Below are 14,286 nucleotides of genomic sequence, written 5' to 3' on the forward strand. Positions count from 1 at the left end.
CAGGCTTACAATGGAGGCTGAACTGCTAATGTAAATGCAGCAGAAGGCCTTTTGAAAATGCTGTGATACATGTGTGTATTACTTTTTCTGCCATCTTACTTTATTTTTTTTTAACAAAAAGAAAAACCTAAAACATTGCAGTGTGATTGTCCACTAAACCATCCATGCTGTGTTTGTGGCCAAGACTGAGGCACCGCAACAGCAGAAGCGTGAGGAAAGCCGCCAGGTCTGAGACAGCGCATCTTCTCTGGTGGATTTCAGCAGGTTTTGTTTTTTTTTTTCATGGAGCTTCCAAGAGTTCAGTATGGTGGATCCAGGGGAAGACTGACCAAGGAGAAGGGAGGTGGGGGGAGGCCTGGTAGCTGTTCTTTCCAGGCATTTGCTGGAATGGGATTTCATCAAGTTTCCAGTTTGGATGTTTGAGACAACTGGGCAAAAGCCATTGTGAAGGAGGAAAAGGGAGCTAATTTCTGTAGAAGAGAAGTAAGAGATGCCTCTCATTGTGTTCATGTATGCCAAATAAGATCTTCCCACATCTTGTCTTTGGAAACTGCCCTGGTTCACTGGACATCTCCTCTCTCCATCTGGGAGAACTGTGTACAGATGGATGCGAAAGGGTCAGATACAGAGATCCATTTCCCATGAGCTTAAGAATTGTATGATATAACTGTGAATCTGCAAATGGAACTCTCTCTCTTTTTTTGGTCTTTCTCTTTTTCCTGCTACTCCTCTTCCTGTTGTCTCCTTTTTCCTTCCCTCTGCTCTTCCCATTATTCAGGTCATAGGTCCCAAAAGAGCTAAAGGAACAGCTAAGTTTGGAGAGTTGGGTGAACGCCATTAGAGGAAAAAAAGCATTTTGGCTGTGAGGACAGCGGGTCCTTTCAGGGCACCAGGGGCTGTGGGGAAGTGGGGAAGAAGGGCCAAGGGTGTAGCCAAAGGGACTCTGAATAAGGATGACTGAATTTCCATGTGTTAGAGTGAGGGCACCACTTATAAATACGCAGGGAAAGGGAGACAGGGCAAAGAAAAAAGGTCTCCCCAAAACCAATCCAACCCAACTTGCTCTTAATTCAGGGACAGTACCAGGAATCCTTTCTTACATGATAGCTGCATGATATCAGTCCTCACTAGTCAATAAGAAGTCACACTCTCCATCAAAAATATCTCACCAGGAGAAGGAGCCTGTGCCTCCTGCACAGAAATGCAGGCATTAATTTCCAGGTCATGCCATTTACACAGCTGGCAAGAAAGAGTATTGCTTGGTTTATAAATATCCAGCTAACAAATAATTCTTACACATGTATTAACAGTGCTCAAAGAAATGAAGTTTCTGGAGGAAATGTTGGAGTAGAGTAGATTTGGGTTTCTTCCATTCTTGCTCAACCACCTAGCTTTTGTTTTCTGTTGTCTACAGATACCCCAAACATGCCAATGCCAGCTGCTATGTCAGTGTGTTTCCACTGAAGTGCCATCCCTGTCGACTGAAGTTTCACAATTTCATTTTCCATTAGATGTGACCAGAGAAATTACTTATTTATTCAAGTTGAAAATACAAGCTTTTTGAAGAAGCTTCCTTTTTAAACAGATTGGTTTATTTATTTTTTCTGGGAAGGTTTTCAAATAGAGTGGTTTTGAAAAGTTTTGAAATCATTTGACTGTGCAAGTGCCTATTTGATAAGGAGGTTGATGAATTACCATTGAACAGAAGAAGGAAATTTTAAACAAAAACAGCCTTGGAGAGCTAAATGAAAGCTGAATGCAGAAAACCAGTAACTGGAAACCAAAAAAAAAAAAAACAAAACAAAAAAAAAAAAACATATAAAAATTGTTCATTTCTTCAAAGCATGAAAAATTTTGAAAAGAAAACTTCTTGGTAAGAAATTATTAGGAAAATTACAGCTGTTTAATTCAAACAGCTTTGAATGCAAATTTTCTTCCTCCTCTGCAGTGCAGAACGTGATAGGAAAGGTATTTCATGTAAATACAGATATCTGGAGTGACACAGGTAAACCAGAGTCACAGAAGTACCTATCTGGAGTCTAACATCAGGCCCTGTGGCAGACAGAACAGTACAGCAGCTCCTGTGATGATGCATCCTTGTGTGGCCCATGAGTGTTCACAGGGTATATTCTACAGATACAGTTTTGAAAGAGGTATAGCAGTAAGATTTTTTTTAAATGAAATATTTTTGCTGCTTGATGGAGTTTCAATAGTTTCCTTTTTTTTCTGCAGCTGGCATAAAACCAGTTTTGCCTTGATGAAGTATTCTCTGATGGTGTTGGTTTACATCTGTATATAAGCCTGTGTGTCTGTGCATGGCAGTGGCGGAAGAGGGTCATGGTTATTTTTATTTACAACAGAAAAGTGTCAACCCTGAATCTTTGGGCCAGTTCTGTGATTTTCCACTTGCTCTAGCATAGGGTCTGTAAGGCCTGTGTGGCCATGAAGCATCTTAAAAGTTATGGGAATGTCTGAAGCAGCAGTTGATCATGTCACCTTAATCTCCAGCAGGATCCCCAAAAGGACCATTTCTCTCATCATTGCTTTAAGTAAGGGCAGAACCCCTTTGGAAGATTGTGAATTTCCCTCCATGCTTCTTGAAGAACTGGGAGGAGTCCCATGTGCTTCCACAGCCCTGAACAGGGGTCACAGCCCCACAACGCCTTCTGTGTGCTCAGATTTGTCTTTAGAGCAGGGTTGACCCAGAATACATCCACATGCAAATTTGTGATGGTTAGTGTCTCCATCTCTCCTGAGCTGAAGCACAGTTACAGCTACTCTGAGTTTCTGCATTTTGGGGAAGGCTTTGAAGTATCTTTCTGAACAGAGATGGAAGCTTTTTGACTAGTGCGTGGCCTCTTAGTTGGAGGAGCAGCTAATTAGAAATCTCTTACCAGTGATCCCAGCATTAAGGGGCTTGACCCTGTCCCTCAGATCTGCTCTAAGTGCCTAAGCATGTGCTTTACTTGGAGCATGTGACTAATCCCCTTAACTTTGTTTGACTATTCGTATGCTTAAAGTCAAGAATGTGATTTCCTGGATGACATTCAGCTTCCTGCAGAGTCCAGCCCACGCTCTTCTTTTCCCATCCTTCCCCTGCAGATAAGGTGACACCCTGTCCTAGCCTGAGCAACCAGTATGTTCTTGGTCTCCCTTTTCTGTGAGCTGGAAAAGCGGGATCCAATTTTGGAAGGCTCTTTCCCACATGTAGCCTTTCACGTTGCACTTATGGGACAGCACATCTCTATGCTCCAGAGACCACAGTGCCATTGGAGTACAGCAAGTGCAGATATCCTAAAATGCCCACGCTAAGGATGCAGGATGAATTGGCCCAACCCACTGCGATCTGCAGGCTGAGATTTTGTGTGTAGTGACTCAATTGTGTTGCCCTGTGACTGTAAGGAGACAGCTGCAGGTGTTCTGCTGTCCATCCCTGCTGGGACACTACATGTGAAGGGGCTATGTGACAGCAGCACATGTGCCCTGTATCCTATGTACCCTATAGGACACCTCCTTTGTCAAGCTAAAGTTGTTTGTGTGTTAAATATCCTGACCCATATTTGCCATCTGTATATATCATCAATCCCTTCTTCCTCTCTGTAAATACAGAACTGATCTTTCCTCATCTAAATAGTACAGTCCCTCCAGGTCTTTTTCTAGTTGGGCTTTTTTTTCTTCTACCCCAGGGACAGTCACAAGTGGATCACAAACCACCAATGACCAGAGAAATTTCTTTGAAATATTGCTTTTGAAAAAATGTCATTAGTTTTTAAAATGTTATTCCAGCTGCAATAACAAATGAAAGGGGGGGGGGGGAAGCATCCTCAGAGTCCTCTAAAAAGAGGATCCTCATCCTACCAGGCGTGAATTGTGAGAGTGCAAGTATTCTCTTTTCCTGTGGATGCAAGTAATTTGGGACCATTTTTAGCTATGGTGCATTAGATGCGCAGTTCAATGGATGGTGAATAGTGCAAAGTTGATGAAGGAGCAGATTGATGTGCAAGGCCTCAGATTCCAAAGCATTCCTGGAAGACTGTGTCTCCATGGCTGTCCATTTACCCACCGTGCAGCACCTCTGAATCAGGCTCATCCCTGGAGCCCCACTGATAAGCAGAGCTCAGAAGAAAATCACTGTAATCTGTCCTTAATTCTTGAACGCCACACTAACTGCCAGCAGCGAAATGGAGGGAAAATAATATGTTACCAAGCATAGCTTAAATAAAGACATGCATTATCCAGGATCTTTCTTCTGTGTGTCTCTACATAGGCCTAGAAGGGCTACAGGCGTGCTCAGGCACATTTACACAAACCACCACTGCATTTTCTTGCCCCCAGGTTTCCCACTACTTTATGGTCCACACCGCTGCTCTCATCCAGCCAGCAAAGACTCAAGGTGAAAAACTGAGATAGCTCTGAATGATTGCCCGGTACCAACAACAGATGAAGAGTAAAAAATGGGCATGAAACACAAACAACATATAAATTAGCAACAGATTAATTTCCAAGGTGAGGAACCAAAGTTCAAAAAAGCCTAAAGTTTGATGGCTAACTCCAGGCCAGATCCATAAAATCTTGATTCTGCTAGTCAAAGGTGAAAACTCAAAAACCAGGCTACCAAAACTTTTAGTCCACTGTTTCCAGACATATAGCCCACTGTATTCCAGCCAGGAATATAATGCAACTATTCCATAGTCTGTTGAGGTTCATAGAAAGCTCAGGTGCCTTAGAAAATATTTTAGTGCTGTCTTGGTTAACACCAGAAATTAAATGTGTGCACGATATCTCTTCTTTGGCTTTAGAAAGAAAGTCATCCAATGCTACCGCCCCTCCCTTCCTTGCCATCCCCCCAGTTCAACTAAAGGTTTCCACCCTGTAAGCCCCACTAACACCCCAATCATAAAACCTTCTTCAGAGCCATAGACTCCAACATTTTGACAACAAATGCTGCTGGTGCCAGGGGGCTCTGACAAACTCAGTGCTGACATCAGTTGGAGAACTGGAGCCTGGTACAGTGCTGTCAATTTAATTGCAGTACGCCTCCCACAAGTTTAGGATTTAACTTGAGAAAGAGTCTGGATGACTGCCTCAATATAGGCCATAAGAGGAAAATGAAATTCTGATCACTCCTAGTAAAGCACTCCAGAATCACAGATCAAGTGTCCTTCCCTTGCTCAGGGAAGACTTTCAATGAAAGTATCAGTCTCAGATAGGTTATCTCCAGGAAAAAGTGGGAAAGTGGAAAAAAGGAGACCCAATAGCAGTTGCTTCAAAATTTGTAGAATTGTGTGAGGATAATCCAGTGTTACCCTCAGCATCAGCAGCAGGAATTGTCAGACCCTTCTAGGACTGCACTTTTATGTTCTTCCTTCACTTATTAGCACTCCTGCACAGTGGCAAAAAGTGACTTCCAAGATTTTCTTGCATAGGGTGTGTACACATGGGCACCCTCATTCCCTTCTTTCCTTAAACACATGCATGTGCACATCCCACATGATGTGGATGCCAGGAACCTGTAAAACTGTAGAGAGAAAATAGGGAGAAAATACATAGCAAAATGCAGCATAGTTGTTCTCCATTCTTTCATGCTTAACTCGGGAGCTGCAATGCAATTCAGATGCCATCCATGTCCCTGTTAGGTTGTGTGTGCAGATCACATGCAAACTCTGCTGGAGATGCATGAGGAAGCACAATACAACTGGGATAAATTTGGTATTTTCCATTTAAAAAGTATTTGGATGTTTAAGGAAGAGATGCCAATGTATCCCCTCCAAATCAGAAATGTTTACAATCCCCTAGTGTAACAACCCCACTGTGCCAAGAGGCAGTGCCATGGCAGGACAATCCTGAGTGTGCAGAGGGCTTGTGCAGGCTGTTGGAAGCATGAAGACCGTGGTTAAAGCTGCAGGGCACAGCAGGGAGCTTTATATCCCGTGGGTCTGAGCCCTACCTGTGGCATCAGGACACAGGAATAGCTCTGTGAAGGCAGTTGCTTCAAGTTGCCTTGTTACTATGCCCACAGGTCAGAAATACTCAAGCAGCTACAGCAATTCTGCAGTAGGTGAGATAAAGAGTAAAGCCTTCAGAAACCTGTGGATTTTGCCCCAGTTTCAAAATGATGTAGACTCAAAGGAGTGTGAATCAGTCATGGCTTAGTGTCCTGGGGCCGGATACACAAAACGGCTTCAGCATCCAATTCCTCTTTAGACAGTGAAAGAAACTCTAAATGCTTTTGGTGCCTATGTATTTTAAAAAAAAAAAATGTGCTTCTAATTTGCTTAAGATCTCATGATGTTTTATCTCAAGAAGAGTTTTCTTCTGGCTGTAGAACATAAGGCTGTATTTTTTTTTTATTACAAAGAGTTACTCATTAACAATATAGATCATAAGAAAAAGGTTCAGGTAATCAGAACAACAAAAGTGCAGCCTTAGACTGTTCAGTTAGAGTGTACTGAATTATTTATAACTCCTGGGCACCAACAGCAATCACAGATATCTAATTTAAACTGTTACTATTTTTACTTGGCAATTTCCATCACTTGGAGTGTTTATATCTATGTATTTGCGGTTTGATCTTTTGCAGGACAAAATTTCCTCTACTTACACAGAAAAGCATATTTAGGAAGTTTTGAAGGTATTTTTGTGCAGTAACCTTATTCTAAAGCATTTTGAGGCCTAGTATGACAGACTTTACAACTTTCAAAACTGTAAACTGGCTCTGTAAGGGGCTTGAACTTTCAGTTCTTTCTCAAGTAAAATTCTCTTTGATTACAGGTCATTGAGATCAAGGAGAAATTAGTTTCATTAGCAGATGTAAGACTGGGTCCTGTTTATGTGTATATGTGATGAGGGGACTTAGGTAAGGGAGCTGCACTTCTCTGTCAGCCCACTTAAGGATCTTTTGCATAGATGTTGGAAAAGTCACTGCTAAATCACTCCAACTTTCTACCAATCTCTTTTTGTAAAAAAACAGCCATTATACTTGTGTGTAGCTGGAATAAATCATTACTAAATCTTGCCCACAGGCTGACACACATACACTTGTATAGACGTGTACATTTGTATATATATTTGTAAATTTATGAAAAATGTCCGTATCTTCATGATTGCCTGAAATAACCTGGGGTTGATGTACAGAATTTCAGGCAAATGACTGTTTCTTTTTCACAATCCTCACGTATCTCAGATTTAAACCAAAACAAACTAAAAAGTACTATTTCCCAGGAAAATCCTCATTTTGCCATTGCACCAGTTGAGGAAGGGTACCACACTTAAGTCAGCAGCACGCACGTCCACACATGTACATCCAGTCAAAGGACTGGATTTCAAGGGCTTTTTTAAGGAAAAGGAATGGACTGAAAAGGCAAGGGTAGAATTTCTCTTCAGCATTAGCTCTCTCAATTGCTTCTCTTGTCCTTTATCAGAAGGCCCTTTGTACAGATGCTGTTCTTCTCTTTAGGTGTACATTTGGGAGGAGCACCTTTGTGGATGACACTGAGCCACGAAAAAGCCAGGATTTTGTGACCTGCCTTTGCCCCCATTAACCTTAGACACTTAACTAAGTTCATTATGTTAATGGGCTCATCTCCCTTGGCTTCTTGTACAGGTAGTGAAGAGACACTGTTGCTTACAGGTGGTGACCTAGCAAAATTAACATCTAAGCTTTAGGAGCTCCTTCTTGCCTCATACAATGACCACTCACCTGTCTTGGGTGATCCCAAGATCTTAAATCCTTGTGAGGTGAATCAGATACCTAGTGCAGAAGAGCATCCATGTGGAGATCAGCCGTGTCTGTGTGCTTTGAGTGCATGGCCTGGGCTCACCTGTGAAACACAGGTTTTAATTGTGAAAGCCTGTTGGAACAAAAGGAGATGTTCACAACAGCCTTTCCCTCCCAAACTGCAACATGACTGCAAAGGATAGGGCTTGTCCCAACCCCTGGAAATAGCATTTGAGGTGAGTGCCTTGTGGTGGCCTCCAGGCACAGACCACTGTGCTGGAGGTCAGAGGTCTGTAGTCTGAACTCTTTGCCTTTCTCTGCCAGTCCTGGGCATTGTTGAAGCAGTTCAAAGAGTGAATTTATATCTTAAACGATTGAAGGTTACTTTTCTTGCTTTATCCCCAAACTGGCCTGGAAAAGTCATCTAGCTGGTAGTGATAATCAAAAATTCTCCTCCAAGATACAGTCTGGGTAGTTTCATATTATTTTTTTCAATGTTAATAACTGCTTTACAAACAGCTTACATGGAGATTAAAGAGATTGCAATTTCATCCCTTATTGTTGGGATTATAGTTGTCCTCAGAAAAACCAAACTGAGAACTCAACAAGAGGATGACTGGCTGTATTTTTCAGAAATCTGCTCTGACAAGGCTGAACGTACATCTCCATCTCATGGTGAGAGTTTCTCAGAGACAAAATTTGGAATTGCGTATTGATAGCAAGTCTATCTAGAAGGAACAGCAATTTAATCTAGTATTAGAACTTTGGAACTCTTGTATAGTCCCATATATTACCTGAATAAAACAAACACAGTCAGAGGAGTGGGAAAATTAAACTGATTTCTGAAAACTCTAAGGCTAAATGAACTCTGGATCTTGTGCCAATGTATGGTCACTACTATTTGTTTCTACAGCTAAATTTAACTCAGTGACTTGACAATCTTCACCCATCTCTTAGAACAGCTTTATTTTTAAAAATACTCTTAAGGTTTTGGTAAGAGGGACTTCAGCTGACCTGCAGGGAACTGTAAAATGAAGATTCAATACTGTATACTAGTACTTAAGGAAAGACTCTAGTTAAAAAGTGGAAGATAAAGCTGAGTTCCAGGGATCAAATGTTATTTTTCAGCATGGTGCTGCCTTGCCTAAGATGTAGTGTATCATCCTGACATTCTTCTCCTGTTCTCCCTTTCCCTTTTTTGAGGCGTAAGATATATATCTCTGTCTCCCTCTCTTCCTTTTCCTCCCTGTGTGTGAGAATACAGACATGCTTCTTGTAAAGACATTTTTTTCTAAATTTCATTCCATACCAGCTCTTGCATATGTGACTGTTTTGTTATTTGAGATGTCTGTGAAAAAGAAATAAAGGCTTTAAGAGTGAACTCTGGAAATGAGGAGGAGCTTGAGAATATATCAAATTTAAGGATGCAGCACAATTTTCTGCAACAGTTTTCAGAATGTTCCTAAATTCTTATCATCACTCTCCTGCCCTCCCACTCTGTGAGAGGGGTGAGGAAGGTACTGGGATGTGGGATTCTCAAAGGTTGCTCTTTAGACTGTTAACTCACTGTGTCCCACAAGGATTTTGCAGGTTTTTCAGAGTTTTAGTGTCAAAGAAAACCACCTTTTAAAACATCATAAAGTCAATGCACAATATCACGTGGGAGGAGGTTCTAAGGGATGACTCCATACCAGCTTGTCTTTGTTTCCCATTCTTTTCAACAGTCCTGCTTGTCCATCCAAGCTGGGTTCACTTTGCCAAGGTGTGGCTTGACGAGAGGGGACTGCCTGACCTCTTACCCCCATGACACACTTGGATAATCTTCTTGGATAACTTTCCACTTTCTCTCAAAAAAACCCATCTCACCTCCTAATGAAAGCCATAACCTCTCCCATGACCCTGCCACAAGGGAGCGAATGCCCAGGCTCCATGGGACAGAGAAATGCCTGGTAAGGAAAGACAATGGGTGGAGCTCTCAGGCCACCAGAGCTCCGGTGTCACCTTCCCCTGCAAGCTACCCTGCTGCTCATGAACCTCTCGGCCAGTTCAGCACGTGGGTTGATTCTCACTCTCCCACTTGTGCCCATGGGAAATGTGTTTTGATGTGCAAAACACTCCTGTGTGGGGACACGAGCACTGGGTACAAGGGGCAGGGAGAAATCAGACACACCGGACTCCACACCATCCACTGTAGGCACATCTCATGAAGATATTTGCTCTTCAGGATTTCTTCTGCACCAAGTAATATTCAGCCCAACCACACATTACTACACTGGCCAAAAGTTTTGGGAGGGTTTCCCTTTCTTGACTTTCTCATTGGTCCTTTTTTCCTATGATTTTTTTTTTCTTGCTCAGAAGAAATGAAGCAATTCACATAATCATCCCTTGATGATGATGAAAGTTGCAGTCATCACTGCTTCTAATTGACAGTTTGGGAGGCTTGGGATAATAATTCACTTAAATGCCTGCAAATTGAAGTATGTCAGCACTTTCCTAGGACATTCCCATGTAAAATAATATGACTGGTACAGGACATTTGTCATGCGGGTACATCTTGGCCAGCTGTTTATGTTTCCTCTAAGTGCAGTACACACACATCAAAGCTGGATTAAGAAAGACCTAGAATGCCACAATACTCAGGCATATTCAGAGAAATGCAGCAATACATCACATTTATCTGGCATATTTTCTCTATAGTAAATTTTACAAGTATGAGTCCCATCAGACCTGTCTGAGGCAGGTAGGTATTACAGCCATTTTGGAGATGGGAAGCCAAAAGCCTGGGGAAAGACCTTCTATCTAGTGGTTTGATGCCCCCTCACAAATTCAACCATCTGCAGGTGGAGCCTTCTCTTTTCAGCAGTTTTGAAAATTCAGACAGTAGCTTGGTTTACCCAAATCTGCAGTGGCTGTAAATATGAAAGCCGGGATTAGGACGCTCAGGATCCCGATTTCTTCAGAGCACTGCTACAGAGCTTTGATCCCACAAAGCACTTGCCTAATTTCAAGCATAAATTTCCCATTAAGGAGGCTACTGTCATGCTTAAAGCTAGCCACATGCTTAAGTTCTTTCCTAGACTGGGAATCACACTGAAATAGATATGAAACTTCAACATATTTTGAAAAGTCCAAAACCATGTCCATTTCTGATTATGGTTTGGGCATTGTAAAGGATATTTGAACTGTGTATGCAACTGCTTAGCCAAGTGGAGTATATATTTTTTAGCCTATACACACAGAGTTTTAGGACTTTTGGGTAGAAACATCCAGTTGCCAGAAGTAATAGAGAGTGACATATCCTGTGAGGCTGGGACCTCTGTGCTGCTGTAAGAGGCAAAGTGGCTCCTGTGGCCATCGGTGCTAACAATACATCAACAACCACTGACTGTTTTGTTAGGTTGTTCTGGTGAGATGTGAGTGTGGTGGCTAATTTCACAAGTAATGTGACATCAAGTGTATTGTACTTTCCATTTCTTACTGTAATCTATTGCAGCAGAGGTGAACAGAATTTGTTTAAACATGAAACACCCCCAGTTTTCTTGTTCTGTTAATCCAAGGTGCTAATCTGCAGACACACACACAGGTGTTTGTGTACACACATCAGTGTTTGCAGTTTGTGGCCCTGAAGGAACATTTCAGTGGCAGGGTTGAGATCAGGGAACTAACAGGGAGAATGAGCAAAACCCTCTAACTTTGAAAGACAAGAGTTGCAGAAAGCATCACAGGACTTTGACGAAAAACTGGCTACATCTTACAATTTCCCTTTTGTTTTGATTTGTTTTGGTTTTATTCGGATTGGCACAGAATACTGTATTTCCATCAATTAAAATCTTGTCTGGTAAATAACTAAACAACTTGTTCATGGAAAATTAAAAAAAAAGTAAGTAAACTGTCAGTTGTGGAATGTAAACTGATTAAACAAATAAAAAAAATCATGTTGTGTGTTTTAAGAGGTTGTGTCTGCTTGTGTCAGGAATGGGATTGGACACCTCTCACCATCCCCATCCTCACAGAAGGATGGACGACAAAGAGCAAAACTGGGAGGTAGGTGGTCTCTGAGTTATGGGGTACTGGAAATGCTCTTTGAAAACTAAAAATAATAAAGATTAGGTGGCTTCTGATCAGAATCACTGTACAAAACATTACAAACACAAGCAGGATATCAACATGAGTTTACAAGGAGGTTTCCTGTCTATCATAGAAGGGATTGATTCCTGCTGGGGCCTTGATGTTAGAGTACTGCACGTACTCTAACACCATTAATCCCTTTTTGGGGCCATTTAATGTGTTGAAGTCTGTGATTTGATTGAAATGTATAGAGATATCAGAGTAGTTTAGCTCCCACCTTCCCCCAGCAAATAAACAACTAAAACTGAATATGGATTGGAGCCTGTCATGTTTCCAGTGTAAGGGCTTCAGGAAACCTGGCAGGCACAACACTGCACTGATATTAGTGCTTCTTCACTGCACATGTATCCTCAGGCTGACAACAATGCAGCAGACAATCCTGCAGCAGACAACAGTGCAGCAGACAGTCATGCAGCAGACACACATTTTCTGTAGTGTTTGGAGTGTGCAGCCAGCATCAGGCTGCAGGTATCCCGGGCTGAATGCCCAACATTCAGGGTATTCATAATAAATGGAAAGGTACCCAAACTACCTCAAATATATAAAAAAGAAATTTAAAAAAATAAACAAAAGTGCTTCCAACTGTCCTAGCAGAAGCAAAGCAAAAGAGCAGACCAAAGAGAGAAGCATAAATATAATTTTTTAAATTATTGAGCTTTAATTGAGTTAATCTAGAACTAAACTATTAAAAAATTATAGCAAGGAATTTTTAAACATAATTATTTTGTTGATTATGGTATTAAGTATCAAAATTGTCTAAGTTGATTATTTTTGCCTGATTTAGGCATTGTACCTATAAAGACCTGACAGTCAAAAACAAGGAAGCACCTGATGGTTCTTCCCAAGCTGACTGGTTTTTTTGACAGACTTTGGGGTGTAGCAAAACAAAGAGTCTCCTGCAGTTTTTAGGATGGAGTCCCTCTTGCCTCCAAAGAGGTCCTGTCTAAAACACCATCAGTAGTAAGGAATCAAATGAAAAATCAGAATGGAGAAGTGTAAAAAAAAACCATCTCTGTCAAAAACCCCATCAGTACTGGCATAAATTTACTGACCTCTTCCCTGGCACTAACAGCTGAGGAAGGGAGAAATCTAGGTGATATATTAAACACAGAACTCCAAGAATGTGCCTAATTTTGCCACGTTTCAAGAGAACGCACTTGTACTGCCGGTGCTTATTTGCTGCTGCAAATAAAATCTGGGGTCGAAGCAGAGAGCGGGAGCAGGGAAGAGCAGGCTGGGGGTACAGAAGATGGCAACCCTCCCGGACCAAATGAAGGGAACAGAGGTGTTACAGTGGCATATCCAGCCCCGCGAGGGGTCAAAACCTTTTCGACGAAGCATCTCCCCTCCCCGCCGACTCCTGCTCGTGTCCCCAAGCACAGCCGCCCGCCCAGCCGTCCCCATCTGCTCGGGGACACCGCTCACGTTTAGGCAGCGATGCCGGTGGTCGGGGCTGCTCGGGTCTTTGCTCTCCGCCAACAGCGGGGGAAACGTGATTCATCCGTGCTAAAAATGGAGGTCTGCAGAGCCTGCTTTGTGGCAAGGGAGAAAGCAGGTGCCCTTTCCTGTGGCAGCGACAGCACGGAAAGCCTCAGGAGCGTGGCCGCAGGGGCAGAGGGCTCAGCTGCTCAGCGCTTGTGCAGGGAAGGGGGAAGAAGAACCAACTTAAAAAGCCAGCTGCTCCTTGAAGGTTGAGTTAGAGATGCTGTCACGAAAGTGCTTGCATTTCGAAAAGAAAGTGGCCTGACTTCAAGAAAGATTTGTGTACAAAGCCCAGGTTTGCATTAGCTGAACGTAAAGCCCACCTTTGTTTGCTGCTCCCTGCGGTGCCCAAGCTGCCCAGCCCTGCTGCTGCCAGCTCAGCGCTGCTTTCCAGGCTGCTGCTCACGTCTTGGGGTCCGGCTCTCCGGCACGAGAGGATACACCAGGCAGAGCCACAGGGTCACACAGAAAACTGCAATGCAGCTAGACAAAGCAGACAGCAAGAGAAGGGAAAACTTATTAACTGTAGTTCACCGGAGAAGGATTTCAATAACCCAATATCACACAAGCCACCTATGGAAGAGCAGAGGTTTGCTGTGCCCGTGTCTCAGTCACGAAGGCGAGGGCTGAGGCTTACACACACACTGCTCCCTCCCAATTCTGGGCACCTGGGCTTGGTAACTCAGTTTGGGAACTGTTTTGAATTAGCACCATCTATTCAAGATTCCAGCCGGACGCAAAGGGAAAATTCCTACTGAATTAGGAAGGAAAAGAATGCAAATTTTGAGAATTAGGTTTAGGAGAATGAAATCTACTTGTCAGCTTCATCTCAAACGCAGTGGGGCCTCAGCAGATTGAACAGAGGGACAGGCAGCAAAAGCACCAGTTCTTCAGAGCAGAGAAATCCCCTGCTGTGTCACTGAGGAGAACCCCAAAGTTCAGCTTTCCCTTTGCTTTGA

This window comes from Cinclus cinclus, chromosome 4 (genome assembly GCF_963662255.1).
Source record: "Cinclus cinclus chromosome 4, bCinCin1.1, whole genome shotgun sequence".
NCBI classification, from domain to species: domain Eukaryota; kingdom Metazoa; phylum Chordata; class Aves; order Passeriformes; family Cinclidae; genus Cinclus; species Cinclus cinclus.